The sequence below is a fragment of the Anolis carolinensis genome, chromosome 4 (genome assembly GCF_035594765.1).
Source record: "Anolis carolinensis isolate JA03-04 chromosome 4, rAnoCar3.1.pri, whole genome shotgun sequence".
In the NCBI taxonomy this organism is placed as follows: domain Eukaryota; kingdom Metazoa; phylum Chordata; class Lepidosauria; order Squamata; family Dactyloidae; genus Anolis; species Anolis carolinensis.
Window position 1 is genome coordinate 232,867,617 of NC_085844.1, and position 13,210 is coordinate 232,880,826.

At 38.7% G+C, this 13,210-nt stretch overlaps 1 protein-coding gene across 2 annotated transcripts in view; it reads left to right on the forward strand.

The window, feature by feature from the left end:
- The window catches only part of dok5 (docking protein 5), a 76,975-nt gene that overhangs the window by 32,615 nt on the left and 31,150 nt on the right, over window positions 1-13,210 (forward strand). The gene's annotated exons all lie outside the window — the stretch shown is intronic.

Sequence of the window (13,210 nt, forward strand, 5' to 3'; positions counted from 1 at the left end):
TTTTACTTGAATCTCTAGATTTGTACAAGAGTTTATAGGATATGTTGCATCTGGGCTTCTGTCAAGTATGGTAAGATTAAGGGTTGCTTCATTTTGATTATGTTCAAATCTATGCACTTTCAGGAAATGGACAAACAGAAAATTTGTCCATTTTGCACCTCACAGGTTGTGGTAAAGACATGTGTTTTTTGTGTAATTTGGTTCTCTCTCTGTTGCGGAAAGAAATGTCTGAAGCTGGATCTGCAGCTGCAGAATATTCCTTGTTTTATAAGAATAACTGGTGCAGTTAAAGCAGCAGGAGGGTGATGACAGTGTCATGCTTAATAAATTTCAGGCATATTTTATGACCCTAATGTAGCAACACAGCTTTCTATTACTTATTGCTTTGACTGTTATCCTAATTATGAAGATAGTTTGCATCTGCTGGTAGTGAGAACTGGCTGAGGTTGTGTGTGTGTGTGTGTAGGGTGCTGAATTGTCTGAAGAAAACCCTTGAAATATTGGAAGGCAATGTAAACAAATCAAAGGCCCTGTTGGTAAAGAGTAGCTGGAAGCAGAAATGGTCAGAGTTAATAGAAAAGGAAAACAATAAAATAATGACCCAGAACTAAATAAACTCTCCAAGCTTCAGAATGTTAAGAAGAGTTCAAGGATATTTTGTTAAAAGACAAGGATTAGGATTGCTAATTCAAGATCATACCAGGCCACGAGGTTTCTAGACCAAAACATTAGAATTAGGGAATGACTCCCAAGTGTTACAGTTGCTCATGGTATATTGTTTAAATACACAAAACAGGGTGAAAAGGAAATTAAGACAAAAAAACTTAGTTAAAGGGTTGATGAAGGTGCCTGGAGGGATTCTTTCTTCTAATTTAGGGAGATGGAATAAGGACTACTGCATTTCATTGCATAAGAGTTACCACTACGTAATAGTCACTGCATAATTGTGACACACCTTTTTTGACTCCCCTCCCCCAAAGGTATTGGTAAGGTAGGCTTTACTCACCTGCGGGCCTACTCCTTTGAAGCTCCAGGACTTCACTCAGCTGATAGCTGAGCAAAGCCCTGTACTAGAAAGTGGGTAGATGCATGGACAAGTGTGGCTTTTGCCTAGCCTTCAAGGCAGAGGTAGATTTAGAGCAGATCAGAAGATGAGCCTATTGCCACAACAATTGGGAGGGGTGTATGATGCTAAATGTATACATAGACCATCTGAAGAGTCTTCCCAAGTTACAATAGCAAGTTTCTTATCTAGTCGCTAAGCTGCTTTAGGTCTCAGTTCTGGGAGAAATGTGGAATACAGATATAGTAGCAGCAACAACAGCAACAACAGGACATTGCTCCAAGCCTTTCCAAAACTAGAGAATTTGCATCCTCATTTCCTGTCGGGAAGTGACCTATGAAAACTGGAGTCACAATGCTGAGCCCCGAATTTGTCAATCTTATAAGAGATACTGGCAATTCCCACCTCCTTTGAAATAATGATTGAAACCCTGGGCAATATTTATTTATTTTATTTATTTACTTCATTTTTACCTCGCCTTTCTCACCCGGCAGGGGACTCAAGGCGGCTTACAAACACAAGGATGGAAGCATTCATGAGAGAGGATGAAGTCCAGGACCAATCAATTGTAATCCAAGGGCGGGCAATATATACCAGTACTACATGAGTTGAGTGTCCCTCCACCAGTTTTGTAATATTTGTCACTCTTTTTGGCCATTGTCAATCTTTCCATTGCTGAATTTGGATGGTGTGGTGTCAGCACAATCTCCAGCAAGTCTACTTTAAAACAAAGTGTATGAGGAGCATGCATTTTGTTTTAAAGTTGAATTGCATCCCTAGAAGCTTCCAAGAAGCAAGATTCAGTTTGAAAACCAGAGCCAGAACTCTAATTTAACAGCATTTTAACTGACAAGTCTCAATGTTGTGGAATCCAGGGATTTATAGTTTGGGGTGGCACTAGTGTGATGACTCATGGGCCTTGTAGTCCTGTTCCTAGTACTATGGTGGCAGACGAAGAGGAAAACATGGGATTTCCGTCGTTTCAACCAGAGCCGGAGCCTCTCCACCTGGAGGATGTTTGCCCTCAAGAAGTTAGCCAAACAGGCCTTGGGCAGAATTCCCCCCCCCCCCGTTTCCCCGGAGGGACAATTATAATAGAGATAGAGGAGTCAGAGAGGATAATCGCCGGAGCCTGAGAATCGCTGCCAAACAACTAGCTGATTAGGTCTGCTTCCCTTGGGAAATTCTAAGGAGTCATGTATCTGGACAGAGTTGGGTTTCGCTTCTCGTTCTCTAGGGAAAGTGTTCTGTTGGTGGGAAAACGAGACCCTATATAGGGGTTTTGCCGCAAGGGGAACCTTGCGGAGTCAATTGTTCAGCTTGAGGAGAGAGATCGTGTGTGGACTTCGTAACCCCAGTTCCTTGCTTCCCGGATCAAGTTCCAAGCCTGCCTTGTTTCGCGTTTTGCCACGGACCTTGCTTCATGCTTCATGCTTCATGTTTGCCTCGTTCCAAGTCTTTGATCTAGCCAAGAATCAAGTTTATTTTCCAGCCTTGTTGTCAAGCTACATTGGACTTTAAAGACTCTGTCATTTCCCCACACTATTGCTTGGCAAAGTGTGTGTTTCGGTCAAGTGGATTAAAACTTTGAACTCTAATATCTTATATTGGACAATACATTTATGGACTATAATTGACCTCATCTGAAAGGTCTGCTTCTGAACTATATTCTTCACTTGTTTTTATTGACTTTATATATTTCTTTAATAAAGATATTAGATAGATTCTGGCCTCTGTGTAAGGTTATTGGTGCTCTGCAGCCTGGGTCCTGACAACTAGCACTATTTTTCTGAGAAATGAAATACCTTGTAAAGTACAGCTCCCTGCATTCCATAGCATTAAGCAATGGCAGTTCAAATGGGGTCAAAACTGTGTTAATTTTACAATGTAGATGCACCCCTAGTTCTTCTAATAATTTTTCATGCAACTATCTGAAACCTCTATACACAGTCCTGAAGAGCGTAAAGGGAACATGCTTTTTTGACTATTTTATGACATATTTTACCTGGCAGTAATTTTTGCACCCTGATACTCTCACTGGTTTTTGATGAGTTCTAGTGTATTTCATTAGAAACTTGATGATGACATTGTCATTTTTCAGATGTACTGGTCTAGCTTAGCTGGAAAAAAATCCAGTTGGAAAAAGCTGTGTTGCAGAACTTGGACAATTAAAATTGCTGATGTGGAGGAATTTTTATCTTGTTTTTTCCTCCCTTCTTTTAAGGAGAGAACAATCTTAGTGAAGCAGAACACATGGTGAGAAACGTCTTCCATTAATGAGCTGCTGCCCTATCTCTAGGTCGTCTATTTTTACAGGTTTATCTTAAGTATATAAAAGTCAAGTTTTTGGCAATGGGCCAGACTGTAGAATATGATAGTTGAGTTACACTTTAAAAAAGAAAAGAAAAGCTCGCAACTCTCCAGAATGTCTTACCTGTCAAATCTCACCTCCTCTCCATTTTCTATGACCCGGGAGCATACTGGGTTTGTTTTCTGTTTTTTGTTGGAAGCAGCAGAATCAATACATTCAAAGGCATGTTTTCTAGAAGGTCATCTCTACACCTGGAAGGAGCAGAGCCTGCCTAGACTTTTCCTTTATAGGATTGCAGCCAAAGTGATAAAAGTCAGCTTATTAAGATCAAGGAGACTCAGTGCAGGTGAAGCTTCTTTAGCCCTGCAGCCTGGTAGGTGATCCTGGACATGTCTCAGTCTCTCAGTACAGCTATCATTTTGAGGCTAAATGAGGCACAAATGGTAATGTGAGCTCTGTATGTCCAAACATAATATGGAAATAGTGTTCCCCTTAAGCATATGCTTAGCAACTGAAACTAGTACATCTGTTTTACAAATGATGGTGCAAAAGCATTGTAGTTGGTCTATTTTCAAAATCTTGTTGTAAAAGCCCCTCTGAAAACTATGATAGGGTTTGCTTAAGACCACTATAAGTCAGAAATGATGTGAAGGAACACAACACCACCAACAAAAGTCTTTCCTGTTATCTGGGCAATACAGCTGTGGGGAGGGTATAATCCAGTGGTTCTCAACCTTCCTAATGCCATGACCTCTAAATACAGTTCCTCATGTTGTGATGACCACCAACCATAAAATTATTTTTGTTGCTACTTCGTAACTGTAATTTTGTTACAAATTGTAAATATCTGATATGCAGGATGTATTTTCATTCACTGGACCAAATTTGACATAAATACCCGATACGCCCAAATTTGAATACTGGTGGGGTTGTGGGGGGGATTGATTGTATTATCTGGGAGTTTTAGTTTCTGGTATTTATAGTTCACATACAATCAAAGAGAATTCTGAATTCCACCAACGATGGAATTTAAGCAGACTTGGAACACAGAACTCCCATGATCAACAGAAAATACTGGAAGAGTCTGGTGGGCATTGACCTTGGGTTTTGGAGTTGTAGTTCATCTACATCCAGAGAGCACTGTGGACTCAAACAATGATGGATCTAGACCATACTTGGCACGGATACTCAATATGCCCAAATAGACCTTGACATTTGGGTGTTGAAGTTGCTGGGATTTATAGTTCACCTACAATCAAAGAGCCCCTTGAACCCCACCAATGATAGAATTGGGCCAAAGTTCCCACACAGAACCCCCAAGACCAACAGAAAATACTGGAGGAATTTGGGAGGAACTGACCGTGATTTAGGAGAGCACTTCAGCCTTCTCTGCCAAAGAGGTTTCTAAGGCCATCAGAAATATGGGTTTTCTGATTGTCTTTGGTGACCCCTCTGACACCCCCCTCGCAACCCTCCCAGGGGTCCAGACCCTCAGGTTGAGAAATGCTGGTATAATCTCTTCCAACTAAACAAAGGGTTAGGATATGTTGGTCAACAATACATTTATTGGTGTTCAGCATCATGAGAGAGTGACAAAGTGAGAAAACAAATACAGTTAAAATTGGTAAAACTGAATCGAATCTGACTCCAATTTCAAAAGTAAATTTATGCTTCCCTTAAAAACTTTTAATAAAGTTTATTGAATGCCTTGTACATTGCATATTTACCTTCATAGGTATTTATGACATTTTTCTTGTTCAGAAATGTTATTCAAAGAAACATATTTTATGTTCTATCTATCAATCTAAGTAAGCTGACTATTCATGTGGTGTTGATGAAATTGCTTGTGCATCAATTTTATGGCAGTCATTTTGATATTACTAATTAATATACCATTGCCATTTATGAAATAAAATTGGAAAATAGAGGCATTTGAATAGGAGTCAAAGGCTTGGTGTATTGACTTCACATCTCTGATGTGTAATGTCCATATTCAGTTCAAGGCCATGGGCATAGTTGCATCCAGATATGCATGCAGATTCAGTTTTGTATTCAGCAGGAGTATAGCCATGAAAGAAGGGCAAAACGAGGGCATTAACACACAATAAGAATTGTGCCCTCTCCTGAGATTTTCCTTCAGTTCTCAAATTTCTGCCAATACAGATAATGAAATCGATTACACATAGCATTTTAATACCGGCTATGCTCACATTCTCTTGCTAACTTTATCTGACCCTTTCCTTTGAATGCCTAAAGTGTATGCTATTTTAATAATATGAGACCCCACTCCCAACCATGGAGAAGTTCCAAGATCCCCCCTGGATACTTGAAACAATGGATAATAGTGAATCCCCTATTTTAATTTATATGTAGGCTGGAAACATACCATAGAATTGCACTGGATGACCTAGAGAGATCTACAAACACTTCTCAGGGAAATATTTTTGGTGTGTGGTAAGTGAAACTAAGCATGTTGAATCCATAGATAACATTTTACTTTAAATGTTCAGTTAAATTTTGTAGCTACTTCAATGTTAGAAATTTAGAGAGTGAAGAAAAATTGTTAGTTGGATGGCAATGATATCTATCTTCTTTGTAGTTACACCTTTGGTTCCATTTGCACATTTAGGTACAGTGAACTGTCATAAAATGCAATGGTTATATAGCTTAATCAGTCCATAACTCCATATGTGGAGATGCATATTATGCAACCCTGACATTACTGATTCTTGATGGTGACAGGGGCATGTTTGAAAATTCTGGCTTCCATCATTGCGTTGCTTTCCTAATTATTAGCAGGTTGTCTAACCAGATGTTGAGCTATATAAAATCTAAATGCTCAAATGGGAATGGTTGCTAGTGGAAGCAATCCAACTCCATCTTTGGGTGTTCTTTCAAGATATTAGATCTTTCTCATTTAGAACAAACTGCTACTGTTTGACTCCTTGGCTCTGAAAATCATCCTGACATAATAGCTGCCATGTGTCAGGATCAATACAAAAGCGTGAAGCAGTTGCTTTTTTGCTCCGCTTTAATGAAAGCAGCAAATTAATCATTTTGAAGCATCAGCACTTAGGGATACATTAAACCTCTTTGTCTTTTCCTGTGTTCCTTTTCTTGCAGTCCTTATGCAAATAGAAATGGAATCCTGACAAGCCATTTTATTGATCTTCTTAGCTCCTGATGCTGCTTCAGATGTTTTCCCTATAAAAAGTAATCGTTAGTTGTATTACGCTAGCGTTGGGGGAGGGGGGGAGGAAGGAGGGGAAATTACTTTTCAAAACGACAACTCCCAGAATCCTCTGCTAGCTGGCAGACTCTGAGCATTAGGTCCACAAACATAACTTCTGAGCTTGGTGTGACATTGCCTATGGCCACAAGGTTGCCAGGTGAAATATGGGCTCAGGTTATGGGATCTTACCTCCTGCAAAACTTCAAAAAATGTCAAGAAAACAACTCAGGTTGGAGGAATGGGAACATTTGGAATTACAAATTAAAACAAATTTATTCATTGGACTTAAAAGAAAATTGGTATAAGATGATGCATAGATAGTATATCACCTGACAAAAGTTAGGAAAATATTACAAAGAACTTCAAACTAAATGTTGGAAATGTGGAAACCAAGAAGGCACCGTCTACCATATGTGGTGAACATGTGACAAAGCAAAGAAATATTGGGTAGAAATACATGGAATGATTCAGAATTTTTTGAATATGAAGTTTCAGTTAAAGCCGGAATACTTTCTCTTGGGAATATTGGATACAAAGATGGAATCTAACAAAGAAATCCTTCTAAATTACTTTACCATGGCGGCAAGAATAGTGTATGCAAAGAAATGGAGACAAAAAGAGATACCGTTAATAGAAGAATGGCTAATGAAAATAATAGAAATCATGGATATGAACCTTTTGATGCAATTACTGACAAAGCATCAAGGAAGACCTAAGAAAATGACAGACTGGACACTACTCAAGAACTTCTTGAGGAAAGAGACCAGAAAGATACTTATATAACTGAATCTGGAAAAGACTACTTGCTAAATAGGAGACTTAACAGAGAGGGAAGCAAAATAAAACAAGAATGAACAAAAAAAAACCCACTGACATTGTCGGAGAAGATTGGAAGTTCAAAAAAAATTTCCCCTCCCTATCCCCTTCTCTCCTTCCCCTTTTTCCCTGTCCCCTGTTCCTTACATAATTACCTTATTAGATTAATAAACAATAGTTCTTCTTACCTACTCAGCTACCCTTTATACTCTTACTTTATAGATTTTATCTTGCTACTATGTAAAGGGTCAATAAAAATTTATATAAAAAAGAAAACAACATAGGCGTTTTTAAATCTGAGATAATAATAATAATAATAAAAAATACATTTTATTTCTATTCCGTTCTATCTTCTTGGAGGGACTTGGAGCGGATTACAGAACACATGTAAGGCCCCTTACACAATTACATACAACACACACACAGAAGTAAAGGTCTTCTCTGCTTTTCATTTCCGGCATCTGGAGGCAATGCTCAACTTCTGGCTATGGGGAAGCGCTCTTATCTCATTTTTACATGCCTAGGAGCCTGTTATCCATAGATATCTCCAATCTGTTGCTGGCATGTTTTTGCATATATGCATGGGATGACCTTTTTTCTTCTGTAGGAATCTCTAGGTTCTCCAGAATGACTCTGTGGTCAGGATGGCAGAAGCTGACACAGAGTCTCACTAGAGGACCGAGAAATTTCATGAGACAAAGTTTGAATCAAGTCCATAAACAATGAAATCCTCAAAAGTTAAACCTACAAATGTGGAGGGCCAACTGTAATTGAACTGATTGAATGGGTGCCAGGAGGGCATCGGGTTTTTCTTGAAAAGAAGAGAACAGAAACCTGAAGAAGAGAAGCATTTTGCGAATGCCTGAGTTGAGCATTTGTAAAAGGCATAAAGGCAAGTTCAGAGTTTCTATCTTTGCCTCCACAAGGACTCCACATCACATCTGCAAGAGGTGGAAAAACTGATAGAGTGAGGAGGCTGTTGGACATGTTTTTTCTCAATATAATTCCCACTTAGAGGACAAAACTCTAAATTCTGGTGTTTTTGAATGAGGGTTTCAAACTGACGCTGTAGCCCAGCGCGTTGGCCCAGAAGCCCTTACTGTTCTAAATCTGTTCTTCCCCCCTTATTGTTCTAAATCAAACCATTCCAATGTAGCTGTTTTCTAGTTCATACTCACCTATTTCCCCACATAGAATAGAAATGTAAACATGACTTATTTAATATACTGGATGCTGTTCTGAATAATTGTTATGAATAGATATGACAATGCTCTGTGAAACAATGAAATAATGCACACTTATTATTCAGGGCTATTATTCTGATATCTAAATGCTCCCAAAGGATGTTGCCCTCAGACGTTTGAAAACCTATTTCACTTACTCAGTGCATTGAGTTGTGCCCCCTCCCCCTGCCCCCTCGATTGAGTCTAAGTCCAGGAGTTGAGGATTTGTTGAATAGGCTACAGTTTAAAATAGCATAAATATTGAAAATGGAGTCCTATTTATAATAGTTTAGGTAATGCTTGTTGAGAAAGATGCATTGTAGTGCATGTAGATCATATGTGAATGTTCCGCTGAGCAAATTGAGAACACTAAGGCAAAAAATAAAATGGTGCACTGTTGTATTTCATGTATAGAAACTGACTAGTCCAGTGAATAAATATTACTTTAGCCAGACTGAAAAGCTTACTTTTAAAAACTACAACTTTTGGAATCTTCTCTGGAGGATTGTTGTGTTCCCAGTAATGTGGGTAGAGTTTAACCAAAACATCACCCAGATTGTGCCTAAAACATCTTTACTGCTATGCAATAACTTTAATATATAGTCTCTTCAATGTCCAACTACAAACATAAAGATAGCACCCGGCTGATAGTATAAAATAGAGTCCCAAGTTCAAGGGCTCAAACAACATTCCCAAAATAACATTCAGTAGCCCAGGCAAAGTAATGTCCATCAACCAAAGGTTTAAACCAGTCTTTCTATTCCAGAAGTCATGCCAAGAAGTCAGTCAAATACTTATACTAAGTTCCAAGATTCACGGATAGGTTTCAGGATTCCTCAGGATACACACATGCTCGCCCCCTTGCTCACTCACTTGCCCTCCCTCCCACTCAGATCTCATCATATTGGAGATACTGTGCAAGCCATGTAGCACAGAAAGTTTTGTCTTCCAGTATCTTGTCACCAGTCTCCACTGTTTTCCACGTCTCATATTTTATTGTGCACTAATGGGACAATACCTTCCAATTTAAAGGGAGTAAAAGTCCCAGTATATAATCCGTGCTGCTCTGGAGAAAAAAAAATATGAGAAAGTTTGAATGAGTTGGGCATGTTGGGAGAAAAGAAGACTGAAGAGTGACATGATTACATTCTAAACATCTAAAGGTGCTGAAGAGAGGAAGGTGCAGGTCAGAAGACTCACTAGAAAATTCAACAATGCTTGGTAAGATGAAAACCACTGGAAAAAGTGGAAGGCTGCATTTCATATTTATAGAGTCAAGCTAGCAAGCCATGTCCGTGAGTCCACAAGACTTGAGCAGGGCTCTTGATGATAGGATGTCTTGGAAGTCTCATGGGTTTGCCCTAAGTCAAAATCAACACAGCAGTAATGAACAACAACAACTCAGACAGTAGAACCTGTCTTTTTAATTTTTTATTGAATGTTGAAAAGAACTTAAAGTAAAATCAGTTTGTCAATGGAACCAATTATCTAGAAAGGTGCAGTGATCTCTTTCTCTGGACAACTTCAAAAAGTGGATAGATAGCTGTCTTCTGGAATGTTCCAGTTTCAGTTCCTGCATTGAGCAGGGGGTTGGACTTAGAATAATAATCATAGAGTTGGAAGGGCCATCCAGCCCAATCCCCTGCCATGCAGGAACACAGAATCAAAGCACTCCTGGCAGATGGCCACTCAGTCTCTGCTTACAAATGTTCCAAAAAGGAGTCCCTACCATGCTTCAAGGCAGCATATCTCACTGCCGAACAGTGCTTACTGACTTGATAGCTTATGAGTCCCCTTCCAACTTTTTAAGCATATGATTCTATTATTCTTCCTATTGACAAGGCCAGCCTTGATTGTTCAATCTCCTTTTTGTCTGCATTTGTCTGCATTTCAAAAATAGAACTGCTGAGATGTGGAATGCAAAGTTTTCAATAGCATACATGGCAAGCCAAACTGAAGAGGGCAGGCTCTTCTCTGTACAAATCCAATGAAATGAGTGGAAGCTATCTGCCTCTTGTGGACTTTATTATTCCCCAATTATTTTGGTGAGAACAGTGTGAAGGAGCTTTCTGGAGGAATTGATCTTTTAAAAATGTATAAACTAATATATGCCACGTCTTCTAGTTTTTCAGTAAATGCAACACACATTAATATAATTGTTAGTATAAACAGTGGTCTCTGATCAAAGGTTTCAAATGAAGAGCAACTGCCTCTGGAGTTACAATTTGAAAGAGCAAAAAATTAATTTCACTTTGACTGAAGGCAGTTTTTTAAACAATATTCTGATTACACTTGACAAATTGGCAGTGTTTACCTTCTGGCTGCTAGCACTGTAGATTGAAACAATCATGCTTAACCTATTGAAAATAATCCTAAAGTTATTTTAACAAGATACAAACTGTTCCTGCACAAGCTGGATTCCCTAAGTATTTGTGGTGATTTTCATTTGCCTAGCTGCTGTACAGGAACCCCGGTGGCGAAGTGTGTTAAAGCACTGAGCTGCTGAACTTGCGGACCAAAAGGTTCATAAAGGGAAATACATTTAGATAGGTAAGCTGGACTGGAACCTTTTAGGGATTTATAGGCTAAAGCCAGCACTTTGAATTGTGCTTGGTAGCAAACCTTCAGCCAGTGGAGCTGGCTCAACAGGGGGGTTGTATGCTCCCTGTGTGTCGCTCCAGTGAGCAATCTGGCTGCCGCCCATTGGACTACTTGAAGCTTCCGAACACTCTTCAAAGGCAACACTATGTAGGGTGCATTGCAATAGTCTATTCAAGATGTAATGAGAGCGTGGACCTATGTGGCCAAGTCTGACTTCCCAAAGTACGGGCGCAGCTGGGGCACAAGTTTTTATTGTGTGAATGCTCCCCTCACCACTGCCGAAACCTGAGGCTCCATGCTCAGCAATGAGTCTAGGAGAATTCCCAAACTTAGTTTGCAAAATTTTCATGTTGCCATTTTTTGCACAGAAAGCCGCATTTTCTATATAGCAAATAATTTTTCTGCACAGAAATACTGTAGCTCCCATCCCAGGAGAAAATTGTAAAGACTGGATGATTTTTGAAGACTTTCTTGTAATAAGAAGAAAAGTGCTAATAGTACCCTTTTTTCCTTCAAGAAATTTTAGTGACGACATATATCCCTACTGTCTACAGTTTTACTGGACCACCTGACCATCATTCCTTACACAATGATTGCTCTGCTGTGGGTCTAGCACTAGGAAAATGGAAATTGAGTATACCTTATCTGGAAATCCAAAATGCTCCAAAATTGTCCATGTGGGTGGCTGAAATAATGACATCATTGTGTTCTGATGGTTTGATGCATACAAACTTTGTTTTATGCATAGAATTATTAAAATTATTAAAGTATTGTGCATAAAATTACCTTCAGGCTATGTGTATAAGGTGTATATGAAACACAAATGAATTTCATGTTCAGATTTGAGTCCTGTCTTTAAGATACTTCATTATGTATCTGTCATCATTCCAAAATCTGAATAGCAAAACACTTCTGAACTGAAACATTTGATGTAAGGGATACTCAACCTGTATCTGAAAATGATGCTACACTAAATATAGTGAGGATAAACCAAAAGCTTAACAAAGTTCACACTCTTGAAAGATCAACCTTGAATTCCAGGGCTATAATACTGATGTTGTTATTGCCAATTCTTCTTCTAAGTCAAAAATATTCTGTTAATATCAAATACAGCTTCCAGTTCTCAAGGATACATAATGAGAAAGGAAGATGCAATGCTGGCTTTAATTACACAGTCATTAGATTGGTATGGAATCACAAGCCCCCCCCCAACAAAACGAACTCCTTAGGCAGCATGTCTCTCCTGGGACTGAACATTGCTTTACACTAACGTATTTACCATTTGCATTTTTCCAATTGATTCCGGAGAGGCTAATGCTCATATAACAATTTGGTAATCATTTAAATGTTATGCTGTTATATTGTTTACCTACTATTGCCCCCTTGGGAAAATATAGAAAAATCTGTGTTTTGTCCCTAAGGATGGGGATTTATTTGGTTTGCATTTTAATGCAAACTGACCGAATTTGCACTCCCCAAAGTAATTTTCCAACTAGAATGCATTTATCCTCCAGTTTCTGGGTTTCTCCAAATTTTATTATGCATTTATTTGATTAAAACTTGTGATAAACAGTTACAGAACTAGTAGGTAAAATTGTCTTAATTAGAGAAGTCGCATCTTATTACAGGATACTACTTGAAAAAATGTTTTTTTTTATTATGGAAGTTGTGTTTTGTTCACCATTAATACAAATATAAGTTGAACATTCCTTATCTGGAATTCCAAAATCGGATCCCCCCCCCTAAACTATTCACATGTGTGGCTGAGATAGTAACACTTTTACTTTCTGATTGTTCAGGTGCACACAAACTTCGTTTCATGCACACAAATATTTTTAAATATTGGATAAAATTACAATCAGGCTGTGAACAAGGTGTACACAAAACATACATGAACTTTGTGTTTGGACTTGATCCCTACATCTAAGTTATCTTATTATGTACATATATGCAATAGGAATATT